At 43.4% G+C, this 22343-nt stretch overlaps 1 protein-coding gene across 1 annotated transcript in view; it reads left to right on the top strand.

Annotated features, from left to right (window-relative positions):
• The window catches only part of fars2 (phenylalanyl-tRNA synthetase 2, mitochondrial), a 181619-nt gene that overhangs the window by 123769 nt on the left and 35507 nt on the right, over window positions 1-22343 (top strand). The window lies entirely within an intron of this gene.

Below are 22343 nucleotides of genomic sequence, written 5' to 3'. Positions count from 1 at the left end.
TGCCAACTTAGCGCTTTAGTCGCTATATTTAGCCACTTTTCAGACCCCTCTAGCACTTTGATTTCTAAAAAGCTCCTAGCGCCAAATCTAGAGACTTTTTTCTGCTACTGGAGACTTTGGAGACAACATCTAAAAGCAGCGGACTCTGCTCTCCAGAGCGAGTAGATTGGTAACCCCGCCTCCTGCTCTCCTCTATCTTGTCTGCTGTCATGATTCATGCAGCTATTATTTCATCCAAATGAAAAATGGAGAACAGATAAGCAGATCATGGCTTGTCTACAGTGAAAAGAAGGACTGGGTTATTTACTTTGGCCTTTTTGGAAACACAGGAAGGAGCAATCAGCTAAGTGAGCTTAGTGCTTGGAAAAAATCTTTCATTCCTTTAGAGACAGCATGAAAAGTCAGCTGAGTACAAAACATAGAGAGGAAAACAAGAAGAAAAGGGACAAGAAGAGAGGGACACAACCTAGAACAGATAATGGATGTCTATTCTATTAACATTTCTCTATCTGGAGAATGGGTCTGTTTTATGTGTTTTCTTTTCTGAACTCGAGGAGAGACTGAGACTCTTGCAAGATAAGGTTCAAATGTATTTAACATCCTCAGACGGAGAGATAAAGATCTGTAGATACATTTATACCTTACAAAATCCCAACACACACTTTCCCTTGGAACTATCCCACCCCCTGCTTAAAGAACTTTCTCACACACGAACATTTGGAGGAAAAACAACTTTAGTTCATTAAGGCCGTTCCCTGTTAGGTTAATCTATCTTTCACTGGTCAGATGGATCTTTTGGAGCCTGTGAGGCTAAGAACAGACGTACCTCAACATTTTTTCCTCCACACTTCTCAATTCAATTCATTTCTATTCAGTTTATTTCTATAGCTCCAATTCACATCATGTCATCTCAGGTCACTTTACAGTTCACCAGATCATCCAGTCAGATTGATTCAAAGTTTTCTATCTAAGGAAAACCAGCTGATTGCATCGACTCATTGAAACTTCAGCAATCCCTCACACTAAGCATGCTTGTAGCGACAGTGGAGAGGAAAAACTCCCTTTGAACGGGAAGAAACCTCCAGCAGAACCAGGCTCAGTGTGAGCGGCCTCCTGCCTGTCTATGCCCAGGGCCCCATATTTCCTAAATCCACCCCTGCCAGTAGGGACGTCTCCTCCATGTCGGGTCAGGTGGAAACAGAACCGACCCTAAAGTTTACTTTGAATTACAGCAGATGCTAAATTTTTGGTTCTCCTGGGATCCAGGTAAACTTTAGAGCTAATAGCCCCGAGCTGATTGGATCCACAGTCTGTATACAGAAGCTGCAGGGTCAGAGGTCAGATGAACAAGTACTTTAGATTTAGTTTTATGTCCTCTAGGAAACTGGACGTCCAGTCTCTGTCTCAGAGACATTTTGAAGTCCCTCCTGGATCTCGGAGGCTGGAAGCGACTCTGCAGAGTCAGAACATGGAGGATGGTGCAGAGGAAGAAAGGTCATTCTGTCTCTGCTGCTGCTAATGGCAAACAGCTGATAGCAGAGTCATCACTTTTAACGAACACACATGTCGGGTTGGTGAGGTTAAATCTGCTGTAGATGAGGAGGAGGAGGAGGAGCTGTCCTCTGAGCCTCCATGACGCTGCAGCGCCTGCTGCGAAGGCTCGTTTTTTAGCTGCTGCCGGTGGCTGGGTGTGTGTGTGTGTGTGTGGAAAGGGCAGCAGTGGGAGGCTGGTCCCTTATGGCTGAGTGCCCCCCCCCCCCATCATTCTGACACACACTCCCCCGACCTTGCCTCAGAGAGTGTGTGCAGCGAGGCCCCGCAGTGCGTAAAAATGTCCGCCGCTATTCGTCTTTTCTGTTTTAATGTCTTTTTAAATAGTGACCTTCCCAACATGGAGGTCGACTGTAGAGATTTACTCTGATGCAGGAGGAATCAGTTCGAGGTTTAAAGCTGCGTTCAACCAGGAAAGTTCCAGCAAGCTGGGACTTTCCTTCAGTTTAAAGCATCTTCACTCAGAGTCGACCTTCCATCCAGGCGAGGAGGAGGAAATGGTGCAGCAGCAGAAGAGCAGCAGGTCTGGAGTCAAAGCTGCAAGGGTGAAGCTTTCCGTCAGACCAGCATACCCATTTATCACTTTAGTTTATTCCTTTAGTTTTGTATGAAAAATAAACTTTAAACTACATCAACGCACATGTATCCCTTTAGTCATGTACAAAAAAAACACTTTAATTAGTTAATTTTTTTGTGGTTTTTTTAAGCGTATTTCCAGTTCACCAGATCATCCAGTCAGATTGATTCAAAGTTTTCTATCTAAGGAAAACCAGCTGATTGCATCGACTCATTGACTCTTCAGCAATCCCTCACACTAAGCATGCTTGTAGCGACAGTGGAGAGGAAAAACTCCCTTTGAACAGGAAGAAACCTCCAGCAGAACCAGGCTCAGTGTGAGCGGCCATCTGCTGAGGCCCACTGGGGTTCAAGGAGACAGAACCAGACATAGAAATAGAAGCATAGATACAAAAGGCAACTGTCAACGAGCTCCACAGGCGGCCCGTCCAGGAAACACACAGCCAGGCAGACGAGCTCCGAGCCAGCTCCCATGTCAGAGGATGAAGAGAGCACATCCAGTTAGTCACAGTCAGAGAAACAGGACTACACTGGAAAACAGGCCAAGCTCCAACATCTAGAAACAAAGGTGTTGATGGCAGCAGCACAGCTGATATTTCTCTCCAGGATGGAGTCACAGCCAAACAGGAACAGACCAGATGAAGCTACTATGAGAAAAAGCAGAGAGAGCAGAACGTTAGAGATTGAACTAACAGATTCTGCAGAGTGGGAGAATAGAGATAGAATGAAGCAGAATGATGAAAAAGGGGTCCCTATGTCCTCCAGCAGTCTAAGCCTATAGCAGCAGAACTATAGAGATAGATCAGGATAACCTGAGCCACTCTAACTAGAAGCTTTATCAAAAAGGAAAGTTTTAAGCCTAGCCTTAAAAGTAGACAGGGTGTCTGCCTCACGGACTAAAACTGGTAGTTGGTTCCACAGGAGAGGAGCCTGAGAACTAAAAGATCTGCCTCCCATTCTACTTTGGAAATTCTAGGAACCACTAGTAAACCTGCAGATTGAGAGCGAAGTGCTCTGTTAGGAACATAAGGAACAATCAGTCCAAGCTTTTACTCATGGAAACTCCTCTTATGTGGCTCATTAACTGTGTTTAGGGTTGGAAATGTAGATCTATGTCATAATAAACCACCCATCACTGAATTAATAAACTCCATATGAGGAGAAATTCAGTTATCAATCTACTTTCCCCCCTCTGGTACTAATACCATCATATCGTAATGAATAAATGATAAAACCTCACTGATGCTCAGTGGTCTGTTTTTGTTGCGTAACTTTTAATACTGGCATCAAAAAGCAGAAGAAATGTTTCTAAGGAGCGAAATCTAGATTGACTGGTTTAACCTTCACCTGATCACTGCCGTTAATCTGCCTGCAGTGATAGATTATTACCTTCCATCTGCTCCTGTTTCCCTGCATATTAAAGCTGAATAACAATCCTTTCTGCTTCCCAAACGCTCAGACTCTCTGAGGCCACAGAGCCGGAGCAGGACTGCAGTCTATGAGCAGGAACCAATTAGATGTTAATAACTGTCACTATTGATCGACGCCGCTTCTATTGAAGGGTCTGACTCTGAACCGAGGAAAACTCTGAAACTATTGCTGCAGGAGCGTATTCCTTACTGAAGTCATTCTGATTTATATAGAAAACACATTAATATGGACCTAAATGTACATTAAAACTAATGTAGGAGCAACTTTCTAAATGCTATAACCTTAGAAGGAACCCTGACCTTTAGAGCTTCTTCTTTTAAATGATGATGCTGGAATTGTTGTTTTAGTTGTTTACATTTTGTTCATCTCATATCCTAAAGACGGATTCACAACATAGCAGCGGCTCCGGGGGGCTATATCTTAAAAATACACATATACCAAAAATCTATCCAACGTATACTAGGTTATCACACCCGTATATTTATATAAATGCCAACGATAAAAAAACATTATGAAAAAAAACATGATTTCATGAATAGCTTCACATTTTGTACATAAATCAGCCCTACTGAGGCTTTTTGGAGGTAAATATGTATTTTTTTTTTATGGTTCAATATTGACCTAAAAAATAATGCACCAGTTTAATAATGGAGAAGCTATTAGTCAGGTAAGATTTTTTATTTTATGTAAACATTTTTTATTTTCTGAGAATGTGTTCATTTAAGGATCAACTATGCAAATGAACAATCATGTAGAAAAAATAGACTATATTCTAATATTTTCCATGTGAATCCCAGATTGTTCATTCTTCTTTTCTATAAAGTGCTTTAAATCAGTCCTAGCTGTCTTTATCTACGCTGGCTCAGATCCTGACCTTTGAAAATGGAGGCAGGGAAAGCAGGATACAGCATTAGCCTTACTGCAGGCAGTTAGCCTCGCTGCATGCAGTTAGCCTCGCTGCATGCAGTTAGCCTCGCTGCAGGCAGTTAACCTCGCTGCATGCAGTTAGCCTCGCTGCATGCAGTTAGCCTCGCTGCGGGCAGTTAGCCTTGCTGCAGGCAGTTAGCCTCGCTGCAGGCATTTAGCCTCGCTGCATGCAGTTAGCCTCGCTGCGGGCAGTTAGCCTCGCTGCATGCAGTTAGCCTCGCTGCATGCAGTTAGCCTCGCTGCATGCAGTTAGCCTCGCTGCGGGCAGTTAGCCTCGCTGCATGCAGTTAGCCTCGCTGCATGCAGTTAGCCTCGCTGCGGGCAGTTAGCCTCGCTGCATGCAGTTAGCCTCCCTGCATGCAGTTAGCCTCGCCGCGGGCAGTTAGCCTCGCTGCAGGCAGTTAGCCTCGCTGCAGGCAGTTAGCCTCGCTGCAGGCAGTTAGCCTCGCTGCATGCAGTTAGCCTCGCTCCAGGCAGTTAGCCTCGCTGCATGCAGTTAGCCTCGCTGCAGGTAGTTAGCCTCGCTGCGTGCTGTTAGCCTTGCTGCTTGCAGTTCGCCTAGCTGCATGCAGTTAGCCTTGCTCCAGGCAGTTAGCCTCGCTGCGTGCTGTTAGCCTCGCTGCATGCAGTTAGCCTAGCTTTATGCAGTTAGCCTTGCTCCAGGCAGTTAGCCTTTCTGCATGCAGTTAGCCTCGCTGCGGGTAGTTTGCTTCGCTGCGTGCAGTTAGCCTCGCTGCGGGCAGTTAGCCTCGCTGCATGCAGTTAGCCCTAGCCAGGTCCTAGAAAAGGACATGCTACGCAGAAGCAGCAACAAAAACAACCATGGCAGCGATGATGCGAAGAGTAATGTTTATGTTTAACCATCTTCGCTACGTTCCAGCGCTACCATCCATGTTGACTTCCATAAACACAGAACACGCTGGCTTGTGATGTCATTGCATCCTCTGCTGTGCATGCGGGACAGTTTAGTTCTATGAATCCAGTTGACACAGGAGATAACATACAAGTTGCAGATATTTGGAAATGTGAACGGCAACGCAAAAAAAATCGGATTTTACAAAAAATCGGAATCGAGCATCAAGGCCTGCAGTGCTAACGTAGCCTAAGCTAAGGCAAAACAATCTGATATTAAATCCAACAATTAAGACAATCAGATGAATTTAAATTATTATCTAAATAAACAAAATGAAAACGTTGCATCTTGTGTTGCTTGAACCGTAAGGAATTATCTTTTTATGAACTCACTTTTTATTTTAATTTTTAAAGTGTTCTATATATCGAGCTGCAGGTCACCTGTACGGCATGCTGGTCTCACAGCCTGTTCAGCTTTAAGGTTTTTATTATAAAATATAAAAAAAATGTGCTGCAGACAATCAGCTTTTATTGATGATAGATGTTCTTTAGTGCGCTTCGGTTAGATCTTCTATTATTACCTGCTTAGTTTTTCACTCTTAGAGGAGTCTGATAGTCCAGAGAACAAAAACACACAGAGAGAGACCATAGAAAATCCCTGATGACGAGAACTTGGATTAAACAGTCGGTTGAAGTTAAGCGTTTAAACGTTTGTTGACGTTTTCGTCACTCAGTCCAACATCGGACAGTTTTACATATTTTAATGTCAGTAAGCTGGTGATGAGCAATGGTTGACGGACAGGCCATCTCATGTAAACTGCCTTTATAAATGGAAACCGAACGCAGCAGGAGTGTTTGAGCTCCTCGCATCCATTATGTCTGCGAATGGATCCAAACCCTGAGGAAGCGTGGGAATCCGAGGCCCGTCAGAAACGTTTCCTCTGATATTCTCTCTCCCGATTCCTCCGGCTCCATAAACATCTCGTTCAGCTGCAAATCGAATCTGATTCCGCACAAATGGGAGCTTATTGGTGAGGAAACTGCGTCAGCCGGGACCGAAGGCGGACTGATTCGATAAGCCGACAGAGCTGTCAGTCAGGATGACAGCCGCCTCCCCCAGGAGAAGCAGAGACTGACTGCAGGTTCAGCTCGGCGTGGAAAGTCTCTGCTGGAGTTTCATTTTTTCTACCATTCGGTTGTGAGATTCGTGTGAAAAGAAACATCATTAATTAAACTATTAAATAGGCAGAAAGTTAATTAGACATAAGATTTACTGTCAGAACATTTAGTTTTCATCATAATATAAGGACAAGCAGGTATATTTAAAATATATTTGGATGTAAAACCTGTTAGTGTGCCTAAAATCAATTATAGCTATATTTTTTTTGTAATTTAAGCAACTATTATATAGATTTCTTTCTTGTAAAATTATCTAAAATATGGATCCAATGATTCTTATAAAGGAAGTTTTTACCAGTGGGCAGAAAAAATGCACTGAATGATTAGCTCTCTATTCTATGGCATGAATTTCTATTATTGTTGTGAAAAAAAAAAAGCAGAGTGAAATGAAACTTGGAAAAATATTTTAATCCCAAAAAAGGTTTTGGAAGTTTCTGTTTTCTTAAATTATATTTCATGTTTTCAAATTTAGTTTCTGAAAATATTCTATAATGAAATACAATTTTGTTTTTTAGATTTTCTAATTTTTTATTTTCTCAGAAAATAATTGATTAAACTTAAATACCTTATATTTTAGTACACTTCCTATTGTTGGGGAGGGAGAAACTTAATTTAAGTCTTTTTTTTTTTTTTATATAAAATCGAGGGCGACCCGGATGAATATCAGGTTGAGCAAATGATCTGAAGGTACGGATGGTTCTTCCCGGGGGGGTCGGGTAGCTGCATCTCAGGTCCAACGTTGGGAACGCTTCATATCTTTTCCTGCTGCGACGCATCTAAACCAAATGATCATGGAGACAAAGTAAAGAGGAATGGCTCTAAAAAAAGGAGGACCCTCTATGCTAAAATGGTAAAATAAACCGTAACAGTAAAGTTCTATAGATGGAAAACAAAGATGGAGGCCAAGGTGTTTCTGCTCACCTCTCCTTCCATCTTTCATCCCTTCATCCTCCTTCTGCAGCGTCAGCAGGAGACAGAGAGGCAGCTGTCCTCCAAAACCCAATGAATGATTTAATGGGATGGGGGGGGGGCCCTAACAGTGTAGGAGGAGAAGCCCTGAAGGCTGAGAGAATGTGATCGCCTGGGGAAGAAGGGGAGGTTGCTGGAAGCAGCAATATTAGCTGTAAGGTGAAGAGAGAGGAGGAAAGCTGTGGCTGATTATCGTCCTGAATAATGAATGATTGTTTACTGTTCCCACAACCAATCAGAGGGGGAGGGGCTAACCCGTCCATAGTCATCATCATCATCCGACCTCAGCAGGATGCATTAAGCGGTCATCTCTGATGCTCCCAAAGGCTTCATCCTCTCTCCTTCCTGGTCCAGAGTGGCTCACAGAGCCTGGGAGATGGACAGCGTCCTTCATGTGGACACAGGACGGAGCGTCCATAACGCAGACATCAGTGAAGAGAAGAGCTCCATGTTTTCATCAGTTTATTTCCCTTCAGCCATAACAGGATAGAAACTGTCTGTTATTCCAGCAGCTCTATGAAGGGCCCACTAAGACTGGACTTTGACTAGGCCGTTGCAGCTCATTGATTCTTTTCTTCTCCAGCCGTTCTGTCATAGATCTGCTGCTACTTTGGTCTCCGCTGGGATGATGAACCAGTTTGAACCAATCATGGGAGGTCATAGTCCACTCGGTGCCTTCCCAGGTCCTCTGGCTGCAGGACCGAGCCTTCTTCAGACAGCTGAACTTCCAAAGCTGCTACCTGGACCACAGGGCTTCATGCTTCCACCTGCTGCTTCTTAGAACGGCACAGATCCAAATTTGCTGTTGACAACAAGCCGAATTATCTGCTAATGCAGCCAGAGCAGTGGCCTCAGTGTCAGTGTGCTGAACCGTGCGGCTAGCACTGTGTCCAGCACTGTTTCCAGAACTGTAGCTAGCACTGCAGCTACCGTTGTGGCCAACGCTGCAGCTAGCACTGTGGCCAAAACTGTGGTTAGCACTGCAGCTAGCACTGTGTCCAACACTGCGGCTAGCACTGCAGCTAGCACTGTGTCCAACACTGCGGCTAGCACTGCAGCTAGCACTGTGTCCAACACTGCGGCTAGCACTGCAGCTAGCACTGTGTCCAACACTGCGGCTAGCACCGAAGCTAGCACTGTGTCCAGCACTGCGGCTAGCACCGAAGCTAGCACTGTGTCCAGCACTGCGGCTAGCACCGAAGCTAGCACTGTGTCCAGCACTGCAGCTAGCACTGTGTCCAACACTGCGACTAGCACTGCAGCTAGCACTGTGTCCAACACTGCAGCTAGCACTGCAGCCAGCACTGCGGCTAGTACTGAAGCTAGCACTATGTCCAACATTGCGGCTAGCACTGAAGCTAGCACTGTGTCCAACACTGTGGCTAACACCGAAGCTAGCACTGTGTCCAACATTGCGGCTAGCACTGAAGCTAGCACTGTGTCCGGCACTGCGGCTAGCACTGAAGCTAGCACTTTGTCCAACATTGCGGCTAGCACTGAAGCTAGCACTGCGACTAGCACTGTAGCTAGCACTTTAGCTACCGCTGTGGCCAACACTGTGGCTAACACTGTAGCTAGCACTGCAACTAGCACTGCAGATAGCACTGCAGCTAGTACTCTGCGAACCAGCTAGCGCTGCCACTAGCACTGTAGCTAGCACTGTAGCTAGCACTGTGGGTAATGAGTCGTTGTCCCTTCATGGAAATTATTGAATAGATAATATTTGGTTTTATGGTCTGGATGATGTGAATTCTTCCTTTGAATGTTAGCAGATCAAACACCGATGCTAATCCACCAAACCAGTCACTAACCAGGCGATGAACCAGTGAAGGACTGGTATTACATCATCTGCCTCCATCAATGAACAGCTTTGAGGTGTCTCTCAATCTGCCCAAATGATTAATTATCTGAACAGAAGCAGGTTATTTAATAGCTTTAAAGAAAGTCTGGTTGGTTCCTGAGACCAAGCCCCTATCATCACCCCTCCACCACCATGCTTGGTGTTCAGGCTTCTTTACTTTAATGCAGTATTTTTTTTGTCCTCCAAACATGAAAATATTGATGGAGATGTTCACTCTGGTTTCCCAGAAGTCTTGACCTTCATCCAGGTGCAGATTTACTAAGCTAACTCTGCTGCCATCTTGTTTTTAAAGAGAAAAAGCTTTCCTTGAGACTTCTATATTGGCTCAGTCTCCTGATCTGTTGGACGTCCTCTCCTGGGAGGACTGGGAGCTTTCTGAGATCTTCTCTTGGGAATAATGTCATTCCCAGGTTGGTGTGCAGCAGCAGTTTCTTCTCTCAGGATATTGCTGATAAAGGAATTGGGCGTTCCTTGAGTTCCCGCCCATGAGCCAGAGGCGGCTTTTGAACTTTCAGCGCATGTACTTCAGTATTTCAATGTCAACAAAGCATGTCTGCATATCTACAGAAAGCTCTCTTTCTCCTCTTTCCAATGATATGATGATATCATGTTTTACCTTTTACTCGTTCCAAGGGGAAAACTCCAATATTTCCCTCCAAGTTTGGTCTTTTCCATAGCCTGACGTAGTCCGACTCAATTCTAGTCAGAATGAGTCTGATGCTGCTCCATAGAGCTGTGATTATGGGGCGTGTTTTGAACGAACCAGGAAAAAAAATGCCTCTGCACTCAATTGGATAGACCTACAACCAATAAGAGCAACGGAGTGCGTGACGTATGTTAAGCCACGCATCGTTGTTGTCAACAAAAATCAAAGCGTCCAGTTGCGCGCCTAGAATAAGAAGATGAGCCTTGATCGCGTTTCTCTGTTCCTCTTTTAAAATTAATTTGCTGTCGATATCTTCTAGAACAGACCTAATAGCAGAATCTACTCACCTCAACTCTCCAGCGGCAGCCATTGTTGTTGTCACCCAAGCGCGCTTTGGTCACGTGGTTGATTACGTTACTGTTGATCATCTGTCCATCATCGTATAAAGCCCGCCCTGACAATTTGATTGGATCACTAGAGAGCGGGCGATCATACTCGCGCTACTATTGAGCAATGCCAGACCGAACTTCCCGACCTCAAACCTTGTGGGCGGGACTAAGTTCGGAATGGCACCCAGGCTAGTCTTTTTCTGCTCAAAACAGCCAAAAACAAAGATAATCAGGTAAAATTATGGTTGCAAACGTCATATTAAATCCACAAAGTTGCGTTTAATCCAGGATAACTCTCATATTCAGTGAAAAACGCCACCATATTTAGCTAGTTTTACTCAAAATCCCAGCTACAAGATGCTAAAAACAGTGCTTTTGATGCTACCACTGGTTCAAACGGTCTTTGGTTGATTGACACCTGGTTTGACCAGTTATAGGACGATGGGGGCAGGCTGGAACAGCAGAAAGCCGGTCGCCGTCTATCATTCGTACAGTTTTTGACTTCCTTCTCCGCTCTCCTATTCCAACTATTAAAAACTCAGCTCCATATGACTGACATCATTGTTTAGCCAATAAACAGCCGTTTACAAAGACATATAGTTTATATGGTTGGAACCTAAAGTTCAAGATAACTCACTGCAAGATGACTCACTACATGTTTTTTTACTCAGATTTTGCACTAAAAACTTGTTTTCTTGCATTTTATATAGATTTTTTTTTCAATGACAATATTTTTAAAAGATATTTTACAGTTTAGTCTGATTCCTCTAAGTGTTATCTTTACCATAGAGCTGTCACTGATACTTCTATGTTGAAGTATGCAGAAGTGGTGGCATGGCCTAGTGCTACATGAGGAATTGTAGAAATACTATTTTTGCAGATATTCCATCACATTAAGAAGGCGAGAATAGATTTTTACATTCAGAGCTGTTTTATGAAGCACACCACATACATACCAGCAGAAACTACAGGATGTAGATCTTTATGTTCAGGTTTCTCAGTTCTCTTTATTTTGTTCTCCCTGAAATCACAGCAATTTTCAATTCTATTCATTCTATTTCTATAGCTCCAATTCACATCATGTCATCTCAGGTCACTTTCCAGTTCACCAGATCATCCAGTCAGATTGATTCAAAGTTTTCTATCTAAGGAAAACCAGCTGATTGCATCGACTCATTGACTCGAATATAATGATGCCTGTTTTCCAGGAAATCTTTAATAATGTCGTTTAAACAAATATCGGTTATAAAATGCGTACAAATGCGTTCGTTGGCTTTTCTAGTCTCCTGATTGGAGGTTGATTTTCCTGTAAATGTCAGCATCGTCTCATTCCTCTCCTTTTCCTCCTGGTTTTTCCTCCCTCCTTCCTCCTCCTCCCTGCTACCTTGTGGCGTTAGCATATTAGCTCCCCAGAGCGCCATGCTGGCTGTTTGTGGACGTAGAGTGTTTGTTTGTATGAGCAGCAGTTACGGTTTTATGAGCGCCAGAGAGCCGGTGTGTCAACAGCAGAGCAGATTTATATCAGCCAGCTCGCCGCCTCACACAGCCCCAGGGGCCTCTGGGTAATCTAGGTGTAATTGAGCATGGAGGTTACGGTGGCAAACACAGACGGCAACAAGGTTACACGCTCAACAAGCTGGAGAACGCGTCCAGGAGGTGAACGTTCCTCCACGAACGCAGAGCATGTTAACAAGACCTCACACCATAAACAGAGGAAGCACATCTAGAACTTTACTTTCTATAACTAGTTAAATTGGAACATTTCAGCATGTTTTATTTTCATTTAATAGACTAAAAACCTTTAGAAGCTTTAAAGGGATGTAGATCTCCTCTCATTAAATAAACAATCTTTTTATTCTACATCTATTTTAGCTGGTTGTTGCCTTCATCCATTAGCTTAGATTATACTTAAAGATTTTTGTAAGGTTATAACATCCTATTTTACATTTTTCTAAATGTAAGCAATGATCTGAAGCAGTTCCCGTAGAGGAGAAACCAGAAGGATGTTTGTTTCCATCGTTGGTTCTTCTGGTTTGTTCTTTGGGGCTTTCTGCTCTCATCCAAACCACCACTGAGACTTTTCTTTAAGTTAAAGTTTAAACCTTTAATTTCTGGCTTTAATTTTCTTAATTTCTTAATTTATCCACGTTCTTTTGTTATATTTCCACGTTTAGCAGATTGTTTCATCTCATGTCAGACCGTTCCCCTTTGGATCATAGTTTTATCCAAACAAAGCAGCAGAACACGGAATAAAGGCTGCTTTTAAGACCTGAACACGTTTAAATTTGTAAGAATGAGAAAAATGCAGATTTAGTTTTATTTCAATAATGACAAACCTGACAATAAATAATAATCTAATGTTTCTTACGTTCCGTTTTCCTTTAATGCTGTTTAGAAGCAGAGCTTCATGAAATGATTTTCTCAGCTGGTTTCAGTCTAGATCCTGAAACAGGAAACAGTTTTCTACCAACTTCCTGTCAAACTTTCACATTTAGAAACTTTTCTTTTCCTCTTCAACCGAATCCAAGCAGCTCCTGAGGAACATCTGCTCCTCCTCCTTTTCCTTCTCCTCCTCCTCATTTTCCTCCCCTCCCCCCTGCTGCTACTCCTCTCTTCTTCTCCTAATCCTTCCCCTCTTGCTCCTTCTCCAACCCCTCCTTCTACTCCCCTCCTCCTGCTTCTCCTCCTTTTCCTTCTTAGCCACCTTCTCCTCCCTTTACTCCTCATCTACCACCTCCTGTACCTGCTCCTTCTCTTACTTTACCTTCTCCTCCTCCTTTTCCTCCTCATTTCCCCCCCCTCCCCCCGCTGCTACACCTCTCTTCTTCTCTTAATCCTCCCCCTCCTACTTCTTCTCAACCTCCTCCTTTTGCTATCATCCTCCTGCTTCTCCTCCTTTTCCTTCTCTACCTCCTCCTTTCCTCCACTCGTCCTGTTGCTCCTCCTCTCTTAATTTCCTCTTCTTCCTTCTCCTTCTTTTTCTTTCCCTCCTTCTGCTCCTCTTCCTGCTCCTCCTCCTTTACCTTCTTAGCCTCCTCCTCCCCTTACTCATCATCTACCACCTCCTGTATGATCATTTGCAGACCTTGTGCAAATGTCCTGAACCTTCCTGTAGTAACATCAGTGATTAGAGGCGTCAGACAGAAGCCAGATGCAGGGATGGGAGGAACCTGGAGTTTAACCACAGACTGGAAACATATCTGAGAGGAAGAAATAATGTTTAAATTACAGGTTTCAATTCTTCAGGTTGTGTTTTTTTTTTTTACGTCTGAGACGGCTGTGCTGCAGGACGCAGTCTAGGACCCGGTCTGAGTGTTTGCTGAACAAACCGTGACAAGGAAAGACTCCAGAGACCAGAGACTCTCTGCCTGTCGTTGCTTTTAGCATCTCTTAGCAGAAATGACAGCAGTGGTTTTCAGATGCTGACAGAAACACTCAGCGTTCTCTGCAGACCAGTTTGTGCAGATCAGCGCAGACAAAGGTCAGACATTAAGTGGTGGACAGAGAGCAGGGGGTGAAACCCAGAGGAACAACCAGCATTCTGCAGGATATAGCTACAGATGTTGGTTCCAGGTCAGATCTGATGTCTAAAGAAGTGAAGCTCAGTCCAGTCTGATGGCATCAGTGTCTCCATCGGTTCAGGGAGAAACCATCTTCATAGACACTTAATAAAAAGATCAAAGAAATAAACAGAAATCCAGCTAATAGATTCAGATCAACGGCTGCTTTAAAAATAGGAAGTTATTGAATTATTTGTTCCTCCGTTGTTAAAGGTTATAGCAGCAAATCTAGCCCCTCCCATCCAGGAAGTGTCGTTCTCGCTCCGTTTACAATTTACTGATTTTCTGACTAAATTTATTAACTTTTCAGATTACTACTGATTTTTTTCAAAAAGCTACTTGCAGCTCTTTTTTCTTCTGTTTTTGGACACTTTGGTTACAACCTGAAAAACAATTGCTTTGAGTTTTCGGTCTTCAGCGAGCAGCGAGTGAGCTTTAAAACTTCCTCACTTACTGTATGCTGCTCTGCTAACAGTTTCCACAGGTTGTTGAAATCTTTAAAAGTCAGTTAATTATTTTTTAAGTTAAGGCCTTAATTGGCATTAAAATAAATGAAATGTGATTATCATGGCATTTATACGGAAGAGGATTAGTGCAACTGAAAAAAAAAAAAAGTTAACAGATTTTTACATTTTATTCAATCAGAATTCTGACATTAATATCATAATTCTGTACATTTAAAATGCTTTATTTAAAAAAAAGAAAAAAACTTAATAAAAACTATTTTGTCAGATATATTATATCAGATAAAACTGGTTTCGCATGTTTATGCGAAACTTCCGGTTGATCGTAAAGCCGTTCGGAAAAGAAGCTCGATGCGGAGAAAAAGCTAGAGAATGAGAGAATACTAATTTGAACAGAAGTGGCTGAAAAACCAGTAATTCAGGAAATGGCTGCAGCCTGTCGACGGTAAAGATGAAGAAGCCGTGTTGTATATATATATGAGAGTCATGGGTACCTGATGGCATTAAAATAATTTCTAAGAGTATTAAAAATAATTTAATTAGAGTTACTCACTCCTGTGTGTTGAAGTTGAATTCGATAACCAATGTGGTGCCAGTTCTTAATTAAGATGAACTAGCTAATGTTAATAGTTAACTTATTCAAACAACTGACTAAGTTCACAAACCTATAAATGAACTAGTTTAGGTTAATAGGGCTTGGTCGTCATGACGTAAGCACTTTGCTTCGCCGCCATCTTGATGGCCTCTTTTACCGCTGCTCAGACTACTGCCTATGTACCGCGTACTCCCTCTCAGCCATGTTTTAATTTGATTAATTTCACCTTAACTTGATTTCGACCACAGTAAACCGTTGCTGTATTGTGGGCTGTAACAGCTCAACACATGATCGCCATGGGAACAACATAGAAAATGGGTTAACTTTCCACCGCTTTCCTGCGTGGAGGCGTAACCATGGAGACCAAGTGTCAGAGATAAAGGGCGTTTCTCAATTCACGAGAACGCGAGTACGTACTCGCGTTCTCGTCAAGTCTGTTCTTGGCGAGAACGCAGGAAGAGCGGACTTGACAAGAACGCGAGCACGCAAGCACGTATGTGTATTGGAACAGAAGCGTACGCGTGACGTCATCACATGCAACGTTGTTTAGCATTTCTTTAACAGTCAAAACTATTTATTCCCTACACAAAACATTTTGAAAACAATATTTTTAATTTCTAAAGCTTAAAAAACATTTAAAAAAATTACCGAACCACAAAAAACCGCCATCAGAACGAGCGGTAGTTCACACATAACTAGACCGAGAGAAGTGCACTACAGACGGGGTAAATTTGGCCCTGGCTGCGGTTACCCTCGGAGGTCTGCTGGTCACTCTGGTCCGCTCAACGTCGGACTTTTTTTTTTTTTCGCACTAACTCTGTAAACAGGCCACACAGGGAGGCTTAAATGTATAATGTTATCGCCTCAAACGATTTCAAAACGTACTTTTGAAGAACAACAGCACCAGAAAAGGGAATGTTTAACTTACCACTGTGAGCGCTGGAATCAAGCTGCGGCCGCGGGGCATTCTGGGGAAGCGGTCAGTCTGAAGAACGCACAAGCCTGCTCTGATGCATGCTCCATAAAGAGGGCGGGGCGAGAACAACATCCGGGGATTTTATGCGTTCTCTATCTGGCGTTCTTGAGAATTGGAACAGTACTCGGGCTGAGGCTGATGACGTGCCACAAGTACACGAGCACACGAGAACGCTCAAGAACGTATATTGAGAAACGCCCAAAGAGTCGTCGGCTAGCTTGGATCACGGCTGTAAGACGACCAAAATAACTTTCCACAGTATTCCGATGTCAATGAGAGTGTGTTCCCTGCATTTTCATTCTGGTAAGTTAAAAATGCACGGTTTTATTTTATAGCCTACAGTGTTTCTTTCCTTCAAAGTTGGGATCTTTTATGGGAAAATAATAAAAACGGCAGCGGGAAAATGCTCAAATACGTGAGAAACCCGGAGGGTTGGCAGTTAACGTTACTAACTACACCTTTGAAACACAGCAGCTAGTTAAAAGTACATTACATACGTGAGTGGTTGTTAGCATTAGCGGTTAGCAGTTGCTAAACTAGCAGGTTCCAGAGCCCCTCTGATCATAGCTTACCTTCGTACGGATTACTGTGTTCCCACTGTTTGCTGGCTTTATGATCTGCAGCTCCTGAACCCATCCATTCATGAACTGCACATGAGACTCCAAGGACTTGTAGCTTCGGAACTGTTTTGAAGTATAGGCGCTCACTCATCGGTGCTCCACTCATTGTTTAGAACTTCATATGGATCCAAATTATTAATAATGCTGATTTTGTCAACATACCGGTCCATGGCTTCTCTATTTAACGTGTCCCGGTAAATTCCAGATCTTTTTCGGGATTTTAAAAAATCTTTTTTCTCTCTATTTCTACGTCTCTTCTTTAAACAACAACGTTGTATCAGAGCTATGTTTACGTTTGCGTAGCCGTCAATATGGCCGCCACGTCCCACAATGCAACGCGGATCCCGAGCCCTATTTGGTAAATCAAGCCAAAATCCTCCACTAAACTAAAGCGTCTTCCTTTGTTAGTTGCTCTGCATAGTGCTCTGCTAAACTGGCATCAGAAATCCCAGCAGATGAGTCTGAATGGCCGTAAAACCGGACGTTATCCAATGAAAAGTGTCGTTATCAATTGAACGCCAACGTGAGCTGTGTGTGTCGCTCATTATTCTCAGAGTGAACGTCGCTCTTGTTCACGTTCGTTACTTCAAAACTGATCCGTTTGACTAGAAATAGGAATGTATTCATAGACAACGTCGTCGCTAACGCAGCAGAATGAATTTCTGGGATGGACCGGCGACCTGTCCAGGGTGGAACCCTCCTTCAGCCCATAGACTGCTGGAGATACTCCCCCCCCCCCCCAATGCAACCCTGATGGATTTACAATGGATTGATGTCACAGTGGGGGGAAGGTTTGGACGACCCAAATGCAGACACCGAAGCAAAAACATAAATCCACATAAAGTGAGAAGCAGCCGATTGGGAGCAGGTGTGGACAGAGGAAGCAAGAAGGGAGCTATGAAGAATAGGCGAAAAAAAAAAATCTAAAAACTCAAAAACAATCGAAAATAACTGGAACACAAAATGGAAACAAGACCAACGTCATGTTTATCAAACAGGAAATACGCACAGTGTAGATCGGATGTTGAATTGACCAATCAGAGGCCTCCTTTCTCTCCTCCCTGCTATGCTAACTGTGGCACTGTCTGCGATCCCCTACCATCTTTGGGAGGTGTGGCAGAGCTTCTGTGGACTTGTTAAAACCAGGTTTCTATGTGAAACATGAGCATAAACCAGGCTTAAAGTGGTACAAAATCAGACTGACCAAAAACAGCCCAATTATCTACAATGTCTGGACTAAATCAAGACTATGATAGACTAGATCCAGCCTAAAAACCAGTGTTCAAAGACGTCTGATGTCATGGCGGGTGACTGTTGGAACTGGGGGGAAATAAGAGGACGGATCTGAGTCTGAACAGCTTTTCATCGTCAGAAAGTTTTTATTTTTTATGTAAATGAGGCTACTCATCACTGACAGGAGCCGGACGCGTTCCTGGTTTCAGGTCTTGAAAAGTTTGAGTCCTGCTCAGATCAATAAGCCGGCCTCTGTATCTTCATCATGGAACGTCCTGAAGAGACAGAAGCTTGTGTTTAATCAGTGCTGCCGGTTATTGATGCTTTAGCCGAGTAGTTATCCGCTGGATTGATTGTTTGCCGGAGAATCAGAGGCGGCTGATTAGATGAAAACAAATGTTTCTGCATGATTGATGGGAGCCATCCAGACCCCAGATGGTGTCATGAATTGATGATGCTTCCTGCTTGTGTTTTTGTTTTTTCTCATCTGACTGGATGTTTCAGTCCATGAAGATTCATCTCTGCTTCATTAAAACACACAAACACACATACTCAGCCCTGTTTTACATGCTTACTGAGGACCTTCCATTGACTTCAGTCATTTTAAGTGTTAAATTTGAGGCTAACATCAAAACTACTTAACCAACCCAAACCCGGGTGGGAGGGGTTCATCCTGTCAGCGGAAGGTTGCCAGTTTGACCCCAAACTCCATCCCCCTCTGTAGCTTGGGTAAGACATTTCGCCCTCCTTGCCTGCTGCCGGTGATCAGAGGGCGCGGTGGCGCTGATGGCTACAGTATAGCTTACCACCATCGGTGTGTAGAAGACTCAATATAGCAGAAGAACTCCTCTGATGACCATTTACCGTATATAATACTTCTGAATATGGAAGAATGTTTGCAGATACACTCCATGCAATCAGTTTCAGTTTATTTCTATAGTGCCGGCACTAACTCTGAGTTCTGAGGGCCATCTTAAGTTAACAGAGCCTAAGACTAGGCTTAAACCAGAGGGGACAGAGCCTTTTCTGTAGTTGGGCCCACACTTTGCCAGTCCATATACAGACCGCCTCTACTGTGGAGTGTTTTAAGTCTCGTCCTAAGACCCACTTTTACTCTTTGGCTTTTAACAACATGTAGTTGGGTGGTCCTCTGTGTCCTTTTTAGTTTATTTATTGTTGTATTGTGTTTATGTATTGTTGTGTTGTTGTTTATTATTTGTTATGTGCGGCACATTGGAAAGTTTTTCTGTTGTTAAATGTGCTATATAACTAAAGTGGATTGGATTGATTGAAGGAGCTCTCCAGTTCAGCACCAGCTTCATGCATGGGGGATGGGAGACATTATCCATCAGAGATGCTCATTTAGTTAGGATCCGTCTGTTTCCCACCTCCTGCACTGAGTCCAGAGATCATCCAATCACAGAGCTGGCCTTCCTGATCAGCTGATCCAGCCGCTTAGACTGATTGCCACAGTTATTATTTACATATATTCTTCTCTCACTGTGCAATAACACGTGCCAACTACTGTTTAGCCTGATTAAGTCCAGTCCTCAAGAGCTACTATCCTGAACCTTTTCAATGCGCCCCATTTTTAACACACCTGAATTAAATGAGCAGCTCGTTACCACGCCTCTGCTGAGCTAAATGACGGGATTGAGTCTTTAGATTCAGGTGTGTTAGAGAGAAGATGCATCTAAAGGTTACAGGATGGTAGCTCTGGAAGACTGGACTTCAGCACCCCTGCTGTATAATTTTTTACTTATTTATAAGGTCAGTACATCAGTTCCCTTAGCTCTCTAATGTGCAGATATTTTTATATCTAAGAAAATTATATTCCAGGACATCACAACTTTTTTTCTTTTTTGTTTTTGATGGTTTTTTTGTACTATATAAACTCTTTGTATATTGTCTGTTGTATTTTTATCTTTAATGGCATCTTGCTTTAACTCTTTGTTCTCTATATATGCTACCTGAACCTGAAGGAGTAATCCCATGGGTAATAAAGTTGAGTCTAAGACTAATGCTACGTTCACACCTAAAGCAGCAGGTGCAGCTAAATTGAGCATCCTGCTTCATTTCTGATGCTTGTACCAGTTAAGTTCTGACGGGCGGCTGAAGCATCTTTGCTGCTCTAGCTGCACGGTGGTAAGTGGGTCTGATGCGCAGTGGGTGGAGCTACCCTATCCTTTCTCTGCCTGGAACAATGGCAGCTATATTAGCTGTGATCAGTGGGTTAGAAGCTGTCGCCTCTTGGGGGGTTTCCCCTACTGTTGGTGGCGGCTGGAAGTAGATGTTAGCGTTTTTCAGGTCTGTGCTACAAACTGCAGGCAGCAGGATAATAAAAGCCAACATATTCTGCTGGCAGGTTTCTACATTTGAGGTTAATTTAGGCGTTAATAAACTGTTTCAGAGGAGTGATGATAGCGCTCTGCATCAGCAGTGCTGCGTCTGACTCCCTGCCAGCTCCCAGATCAGCTTCTCTCATTGGTTGATGCGGCGCGTCCAGCAGCTAAAGTTTAGTTCTTTCAACTCCAGCAGCTGCTGCTTCTGAAGCAGGGACCTTTGGCTGTGCCAAGATGCGATTCAAACATTGACTTTGCAAAAGTCAAGCAGTCCCGTAAAGTAAAAGTTCATTTAATTTCTGCATAAAAGGCTGTTTTTTATGTTTGATTAAATGTTCTGGTGGACGTGACGGAAAAAAAAAAAATCGTGTGTTAGGGGTGTTGATGGATAAAAAGGGTCCAACACCTCTGACCTGATAAGAATTACTGAAAAATTGTAGTAATAGCTCAGAAACTCTTTGGGTCGAAGACTCCAGGGTAAACCATCATCCAATGCAAAGATGTTCTGTAGGAGGCGGGACCAATAGATAATCTAACACTAATATTTACCATCATTCCAACATTCAGAATGATCTTTACTTCAGTCAGAAATCTCTGTACTGTCAATTATTAACTGAGATGGATGGTAGTAGTTGTGGATAGAGACAGGTCAATGGATGGGTCGGCTCATATTATCATTACTGGGATTCATTCAGCAGCCTTGACATCAGCTGAGACCTTCCTTTTGCTTCACCTGTGGGGTGTCACGACAGAAAGAGCTCAAGTTACCAGGGAGGAAATCCAAACCGCCTTATGAACGATTGAGTTTGGCTCCACAGGCGCTGTCACGCACTCTGGCATTAGGTACGAGGACGCGACTGTAAATCTGAGCTGAACGGTTCGCCATCAGGAAGCAGAGGAACGGCCCTCACTGGGTCCTAATGTCCTCAGAAACAGGAATAGATCCACAGAAGCTCTCAGTCTGACTGTGGAGGATGTTGGGAAACATGAGCCTCTGCTCCAATCCTCCTCTTAATGACACCCGCTTCCTGCTTTCCCTCCATCCTGATGCGATTAATAAACGCACACACACTCATTCACACGCACTCAGGAGATTTCCTGTTTGTCTTACAGATGCTATCGACCCGCAAAACACACACTGAGAGAGAGAGGCTGTTGTTTGCTATGAGAGGATTTAAGTGAGAGTGAAGCGGTCGAGAGAGGGAGGGAAAAACCACAGAGTGGAAGAAAATATCTGAACGAGAGAATAGAGAGGATGTTTGGTCCTTCTGGACCTTCCAGAACAAAACTACTGGATCAAACCCTTTCTTAACCTACTGGATCAAACCCGTTCTTAACCTACTGGATCAAACCCGTTCTTAACCTACTGGATCAAACCCGTTCTTAACCTACTGGATAAAACCCGTTCTTAACCAACTGGATCAAACCCGTTCTTAACCTACTGGATCAAACCCGTTCTTAACCTACTGGATCAAACCCATTCTTAACCTACTGGATCAAACCCATTCTTAACCAACTGGATCAAACCCGTTCTTAACCAACTGGATCAAACCCATTCTTAACCAACTGGATCAAACCCGTTCTTAACCTACTGGATCAAACCCGTTCTTAACCTACTGGATCAAACCCTTTCTTAACCAACTGGATCAAACCCGTTCTTAACCAACTGGATCAAACCCGTTCTTAACCAACTGGATCAAACCCGTTCTTAACCTACTGGATCAAACCCGTTCTTAACCAACTGGATCAAACCCGTTCTTAACCTACTGGATCAAACCCGTTCTTAACCTACTGGATCAAACCCGTTCTTAACCTACTGGATAAAACCCGTTCTTAACCAACTGGATCAAACCCGTTCTTAACCTACTGGATCAAACCCGTTCTTAAGCTACTGGATCAAACCCGTTCTTAACCTACTCGATCAAACCCGTTCTTAACCAACTGGATCAAACCCATTCTTAAGCTACTGGATCAAACCCCTTCTTAACCAACTGGATCAAACCTGTTCTTAACCTACTGGATCAAACCCGTTCTTAACCTACTGGATCAAACCCGTTCTTAACCTACTGGATCAAACCCGTTCTTAACCAACTGGATCAAACCCGTTCTTAACCAACTGGATCAAACCCGTTCTTAACCTACTGGATCAAACCCTTTCTTAACCAACTAGAT

This window comes from Cyprinodon tularosa, unplaced genomic scaffold (assembly GCF_016077235.1).
Source record: "Cyprinodon tularosa strain WSP-4 unplaced genomic scaffold, ASM1607723v1 ctg686, whole genome shotgun sequence".
NCBI classification, from domain to species: domain Eukaryota; kingdom Metazoa; phylum Chordata; class Actinopteri; order Cyprinodontiformes; family Cyprinodontidae; genus Cyprinodon; species Cyprinodon tularosa.
The sequence above is the reverse complement of the archived record's forward strand: the minus strand, read 5'-3'. Positions and strand labels throughout refer to the sequence as shown.